This window comes from Megalops cyprinoides, chromosome 15 (assembly GCF_013368585.1).
Source record: "Megalops cyprinoides isolate fMegCyp1 chromosome 15, fMegCyp1.pri, whole genome shotgun sequence".
NCBI classification, from domain to species: domain Eukaryota; kingdom Metazoa; phylum Chordata; class Actinopteri; order Elopiformes; family Megalopidae; genus Megalops; species Megalops cyprinoides.
In genome coordinates this window covers 2,642,501-2,650,000 of record NC_050597.1, presented here as the reverse complement: position 1 = coordinate 2,650,000, position 7,500 = coordinate 2,642,501, and the positions used below count along the sequence as shown (strand labels likewise).

Sequence of the window (7,500 nt, the reverse complement as noted above, 5' to 3'; positions counted from 1 at the left end):
ACATAAGTGTGGCTGGAATATCTTACCCAATCAAGGTCAAGAATTCTTCCTTTTCAGTGTGTTTTTTTTTCTCGAGCCCTTACAGAAATTTGCTGTAACACATTGCTTCCTGATCCCACTTCAACAGCTGAAGGTGAGACTGTGTTATGCTCAGCCCTAAACACAGCCTTTGAGTTTCTGTATTTAAGTACATATGGGTCATATCGGTCAGAGTCTTTTCAGCAGCGTGGCACTCTGGCCAGTAAGCCTCAAAGGGAATTGTCCACTTGGGCAAGGACCTTTTCTTGAATTGTCTCAGTAAATGTCCAACTGTACAAATAGATAACATGTAGAACTTATAAGCTTTAAAATCTACTTCTCTGTTTACCAAATCACTGTGGGTAAGAAGCTGAGAAAATGCAACATGGATAGTGCCATACCTGAGTCTGTTTATCCTCTTTGTCTTTGAATGAGAATTACAGCATTATACTGAAGACAGGTCCGCTGCTTTCAGAGTCACTGATACTCAGGCAGTAGCTTTTCGTTTGCAATATGCCCTATCAAACAAAAGCAGGTTACCAGATAAGGAGGTAAACCCCTCTTTACCTCTGTTCATGCTGATAGAACATCCATAAATTTGTTCATCGTTAGTTCATTTGTGAACCATGGGTATTATTTGAAATGTCATAAATTGTACGCATGTGCTGAGACTGCAGAATTCTTTATTTGGCAGAGGAGTCGGCTTGCTGGAGTTGCAGATGTGGTAGATGTGGTTTGGTGACCTCAGTGGACACTGCAGTTCTACATGCACCCACCTGTAATTGAGACTCAAGGGACTTTTTTTTTCCCCGTTTGTTTCCCTGATAATAATAGCACCATCTCCCCTTGCTGGCACCTAATCTTCGTGTAATATAACAACTGTTTCACTAACTCCAGCCATCTTCCATCAGATTTATGCCATTCTGACATGACAAAATAATCCCACAAATCTCAGGACATGGTTCCGGATAAGGATGTCAAAATGTACAAACACACCCTATGTCATTGATTTCCAAAATCTTGACACCAAAGAGCAATATTCGATGGATTTAAAAAAGCCACTGTCGTCAGTGTGTTTTATTTCTTTTTCTCTTTGCCGTCACTGCTGCCATGTCTCTGGTGCTTTACGTGGAAACAAAGCGCCGATCGCAGCTGCCGTGAATGAACGTTGTTTTTGGAGGCAGACATGTTTTGTGCCGTGGTCCCCTGCAGAACAGCCAGCTATCGGGCTTGTTAAGATGCCATTTCCCTCCTGCTGGCAGCTTGCTTTGTCTTCGATGTAAGGATTCGCCCGAGTGACGCCGTTGTCCTCCATGTGCGTGATTAGCAAGAATGTGAGTCAGAGGGACTCCTTAGCGGCATCAGTCCAACTTTGAGGCAACCATTGTGTTGCAATTAACAAACCACCACAGGGTTAATTGAGAAAGCAAAGTGCAGCAGGAACCACTATTCATAGTGTTGGTTTCCTCCCTGAAATTTATATCAGAGGCACAGCGGTAAGGGCAGGGCTTGTGGGCAAAATATGTCACTTGGAATAACGGTATTATTATTATTATTATTATTATGAAGCATTTTTTAACCAAAAATAAAGTAATAAATTATTAAACCAAATACTTCAGCTGTATTGTGTGTCGTGTCTGTATTTATGCTACTTTCAGGGCAGTGGTTTAAATTTCTGGCCCATATATGAGGTGTTTTCTTACACCAAAAATATATTTTCAAAAAATGTAACTTGGGCTGTATTTTCAAAAAGTGAAAATTGCTAATGCTGTATGCCAAAACATGGTCCTATTGACCAAAGTGATGGTTGTGGATCGTGTGCATTCGGTAGACAGGGACTTTCTACCCCACACTTGGGCAGGAAGAGCTGATGCAAGGTACATGCAATCCTCCGATATCCAGCCAACTGCTATTTAACACACTACAAATCCCATCATGCCCTGCAGGAGAGCCAACATCAAACGTAAGACTTGGTGCATCTTTCAGTGATGACAGCTTGGAAACTTACAGCCAACTAATGAAGATATGACTGTTTTGACAAACATTGTGCCCCCTTTTTTAAGGCTGAGGAACATTCCGCTTCCGTTTTTGCAAAAGGTGAATATTTTTGGTGGCATACATTTCAAAATTCATTGGATTATAAACACAATATCTACTGGATTGCTGTCACATCCGTTGTTGAGTGAGAAAATATTTGTTTTTAGTCATTGTTTGCTCCTTTTTGGTTTGATAAAGTATATTCTTATATATTTTTTTAAATCTTTCAAGGGGAGGTTGTCATATTCAGGAGCACCATCTACTCAGGCCAGTCCAGCATGTTTGGAACCACCTCAGCCTGGAGCGAAAACAGTGTGAAACGTGTCCTTCCTGCTGTGTTTCCCTGTGACTCCAGGGTGAGCTTTGGATGACCGCTGAGCGATCTGGCCATTCCTCGCGACGCGGGCAACGCCGCACAGCTTCTGAAAGTCGAAAGACGGAGACGTCCGTTTTAAAAAGAAGAGAATGCAAAGAGGATTTGGCCGGGGAGGTGAGATCTGAAAAATTCTCGTCTGTCTGTAATCCTCCCCCCTGGGTGAGGGGAGTGGGTGAGTTCTCCTCCACCTCGTCAGGCGAGAGCAGGGAGGGAAGCGAGGGGAGATTTCGCTGAAAGCTCGCTGGCGATACGCTCTGGAAGAGCATGAATAAATGCAGGATTCAGGGCCTGTGTTCCTGCACTGTGAGCAGAGGCTCCCGACTCCAGCTCCGCAGAAGATAAACATGTAAATGCACATCATTCATCATTCACATGAACACAACCCCATAAATAAATGAATAAAACACAACTGTAATTTTACACTTTTTTTTTTTTTTTTAATACTGTTGTGACTCTTAATGGTGATGCATAACACCATGTTGCTATCTTAAAAGAAAAGGGGCACTGGTAGGAAACATTTGGGTGAAAACGGGAGAAAATGTGAAGAAAATCTGACCAAAGTCAGTGATTTTGGGGGCTTGTTTTGCATTATGTTCTCAGTGTGACACTGTAGTCTCAGGGAGGGAGGGGTGATTGGACCTCTCTCTAAAGGGAGTTCTGTGATAATAGTCCACAGTGAGATCATCGACTCAGCCTGGGTTTCAGGTGCTGAGAAAGAGACTCTGAAAGTGTCTGCTTGTCTGAAACAGCAATTTACAGCCATGACAGTAAGCACTTTTATTAGTGCTGAGACACAAAGCTGCCTCCAAAAAATTCCAAAACTCATACGCTATCTCCACCAGAAGTAAGAACAAGTGAAAGCCAAATATGCAGCGCACATGGTACAATTTATCTGCAAAACGCTGACATTTGACTAAGGAGACACTTCATATTAACCTTCAGTGGTGAATAGCAAAACAAAAGTATTTTTCATTTTGCTTCTTGCTTTTTTGCAACTTTTTGTCTCGGCTCAGCTTTGACAGTGAAACGGAGGTAGAAGAGGTCAGTGGTAACACTGTAGCAATAATGAAGCCAAACCCGTTAACCCAAATTATTTAACCATGACATAAAAAAAAGATAATAACAAATGTAATGGGAAGTAATGCAGGCAATCAAATTCAACAAAATAGTGAGGTATGATGAAGCAACACAGAAACAAAAAAGAAAAGCTCCATTCATAAGAAGTCATTTTTGTTATTATTATTAGTATTAGTATGAATAGTAGTAGTAGCAGTAATAGTAATAGATGGTGGTGTAAAATGAAAAGCACGCATACATGCATACTGCACATGCACCTGTTAGCATACCGTAGCGCAGCAGGTCAGAGGGCGGAGGATGCGAGCTCTTCATTGTGATGGGGGGAGAACTCCACGGACCCCAGTGGAGCCACACTCTTAATTTGCAATATAAGTGTGTTTGACTATGAGGTAGAGGAAGGGGGTGACGTACAGCCATGACAGTGACAGTAAATAGTCTGGGCTCTCTCTGTCACATAAGCAAGCTTTCACTGTGGCATATCGCTGCAGAGCAATGGGTCTGTCCTAAACCTAACTGCTAATAATGTATATTTTCTCAAGTATGCCAAGATTACAATTTGATTTTTTTTTACTGCATTACATTGCAGTTGCAACGTGAATATGGAGCAGCCTTGTGAATATGTTTATTGTTTGTTTCTGCTTCAAGTGATGTATTCACAATAAATGAGCTAAAGTGCCAATTAACAAATTTCTATTAGCAATGCAGACATGCACTGTAGCCTGTGTGCTCACTCACCTGAACACACACACACACACACAGACTCTCACACACTCGCACTCACACTCACACACACACACACAGACTCTCACACACTCGCACTCACACTCACACACACACACACACACACACACACACACACACACACACACTCTCACACTCACACACACACACACACACACTCTCACACACTCACACTCTCACACACACACACACTCACACACACACACTCACACACACACACACACACAAATATGTGCCTAAGTCTTTCACATGAGTGTGAATGAAGGACAGACAGAACAAGAAAGTGAGAGGGAGAGGGAGTGAGGGAAAGAGAGAGAGAGAGGGAGTGAGGGAAAGAGAGAGAGAGGGAGTGAGGGAAAGAGAGAGAGAGGGAGAGAGGGAAAGAGAGAGAAAGTGGGGGTAGTGCGTGTGGGCTCGGCTGGCCAGAGGTACTCCTTTGGCTGCAGTGACAGTCACAGGAGGGTGCTGCAGCAGCTGGTCTCTGGTGGCTCCCCACACCAGCATGCTTTATTGAGGGAAAGGTGACATTAAACAGCTCATTGGGTATGCAAGGATGCAGCACTCCCAGCTGCCATGATCCTGACTGCTGTCCACAGCCATGGAAATCTTCCCTTTCCCCTCTCTACAGTCCCACCTTTACCGTCTGCTTTACCTCTCTCAGGTGGGCAAAGATGCATTCTGCAATTAAGAAATTAATGGATGAGCTAAATTTTCAGTATTGAAATTACTAATAGCAGCAGTAGTGGTACAATAGTTATAGATATTGTGTAGAATATTGTGAAATGTATAGTATTATAAGTAGTAATAGTCAAAGGAGAAAAAAACATTGGTCATGATAGCGGTGTTATAGCGGTATTATTACATGATTGGAAATGATGTGATAAATTGATTACTTCCATTGTGCCGTGCTCCCTAAAACAGGAAGCTGGGAGGCATAGTGGCTACTGTAGGAGCTGTAATCAGAGGATTATCAGGTAGGGCACTGCGGATGTGTTATTGAACAAGGTGTTTCATCTGATTTGCCTCAATAAATATCCATCTGTATGAAAGGAAAATATATGTGCAATGATTGGTATGCAAGTCATTCTTGATGAGAGCAGGTGATCTGCGAAGTGGGTAAGTAATGTAGGTGTTTATCTGTCTGCACGTTAACCCTCTGATGAACGTCTGCAAAGAACACCGACAATATCCCTCAGGACACTCTAGCTCCACGGTCGCTGAGTTAGAGGAGGAGCGAGACTGCGCTTAGACTTCGTGGAACGCTGGGAACTGGAGTGTGGTGGGTTGTGTGGTGCACACAGCTCGGAGTATGTCAGCATGCGTATGTGAGACCCTGGTAGGTCTTCTTTGAGGTAATCTGTCCTGCATGTGGCGGTGGGTTTGTGCACCTCCTTTAATGTTTCCGCGATTATATGCAAAGCTCCTAATTAACACATTGCGGTGTTTGTTGTTCTGTTCTGCGTTTTTGACAGGATTTAATGAGGGTGTTTACACTGTTGGATCCCTCTTTGAACACGAAGCGATGAACCCAGAAACTTTCCTCCATGTCATAAACAATATGTTCCTGTTTTTCCACAAAGAGGGAAAATGTAACATGGAAATCCAATGTTTCACTTTCAGAAAATGTGCCTTTATTTTCTGTGGTCACAGAGAATATATGAGCACAAGTCAGGCCTGCAGTATGCATTTCATTTGTTTTTTGTTTTTTTTTTCTATCGGTGCCTCAGTTTTTTAAGGAACAAAAATGTTGAAAGGTAAAAACCATTGGAAAATGCATGAGAAGCAATTTTACAGCGATTGTATTTCTGGTGGTTTGCACCTGAAAAGCGTGTTACGTCTAAACCAGCTCTCTGGTGTTCTGTCACATCCTTATAGACAACAGATTCTAAATTGTAATTGTCCATGGCTCATCTCCATAAGACCATAAGTGATTAATTGATTCTACTTTTTTTTTTTTTTTTTTTTTTTTACCTCAGAGGAGCTATGTTTTAATAGCTTCATAATGCCTTCCTGGTCCTAGATGGGTTAAAACTGAGCCAATTAGAATAGTAATGGGTTTAAAAGGGTCTAATTAGCAAATAATCATTTATACATTATATTAAAAAAAATCTGGGATAATGAATTGGCTAACTTGGATATTCATTAGTAGAATTTCCATTCAAGACTCCTCCTTTTATAGATGCATACTTTAGAAAGAGCCGGATAATAGGCGCCGGGACTGCAGGTTAGCCTGACATAAGATGACATTTTCCTCAGTTCTCATTGTATCCCCTCCGCCACACGCACGTCTATCATCAAACTGGCGTAAAGCACTTTTTTACACTCTTTATAAAAATGTACTTTGGTGTGAAGTCAAATGACGGAAATAAAAGGAAAATATTCCGGAGAACAGAAGCGTAAAGGCTTTTTTTAAGGACAGAGGCCATGCTGAAAAGATCGCACAGAAGTTATTATTTATTATCTGTCCAGAAATGTACCTCTTAATAAAACAGTGAGGGTTTTAATAGCGTTGCATACATCGAAATTTTGCTAAATCATATGAAGAGCTTGGTAAGTGTGTGTATCACAAGAAGGGAACAGTGCTTACACTTAAAGTACAGCTGGAACAGCAGTGTGGTGTAGTGGTAAGGAGCAGGGCTCGTAACCCAAAGGTTGCTGGTTTGACGACCCCCCCCCCCCCCCCCCCCCCCCCCCCCCCCCCCCCCGGGGCACTGCTGTTGTACCCTTGGGCAAGGTACCAAGCTTACAATGGCCTCAGTAAATATCCAGCCATATAAATGTATTCCTATATAAGTTGCTCTGGCAAAGAGTGTCTGCTAACTGACAATAATGCAATGTAATTTGATCGTGGCATAATTTATAGTGACTTAAACTGGAAAATCTAAATAAATAAATAAAATATATTTATATAATATAAAATATATACTATCATTGGGATTACAATATCTATACAGAGAGTTCACTCCTCTGCTGTTTTCTCCCAGCCACTCTTCAGTGGCTCTCCCACGTACTTTCACAGAGTGACCAAGGCTGTGTCACAGCGTCTGTTTCGCTCATAGCCTCAGGTCAGGTTAGCCAGTTCACTGCAGCCGGGAACAGCCAGGCTGAGGACCATATGGCTAAAGACACTCTGGGGCAGGCCCAGCGTTTTCCCACCGCCGACCCTCTGCTCTGAGCGAGAGCGTGTCACCGTTTGGAAACGCAAACAAAAACAAAACTGTACAAAAAAGGCAGCAGGTTCACGAACGTCC

General features: G+C 42.4%; 1 long non-coding RNA gene across 1 annotated transcript in view; it reads left to right on the top strand.

Annotated features, from left to right (window-relative positions):
* Positions 1-7,500, top strand: part of LOC118790141 — a 15,543-nt gene that overhangs the window by 1,414 nt on the left and 6,629 nt on the right. The window contains exon 2 of the long non-coding RNA XR_005005488.1: positions 2,411-2,545. This is a non-coding gene — a long non-coding RNA (uncharacterized LOC118790141). The remainder of the gene's footprint in view (positions 1-2,410; positions 2,546-7,500) is intronic.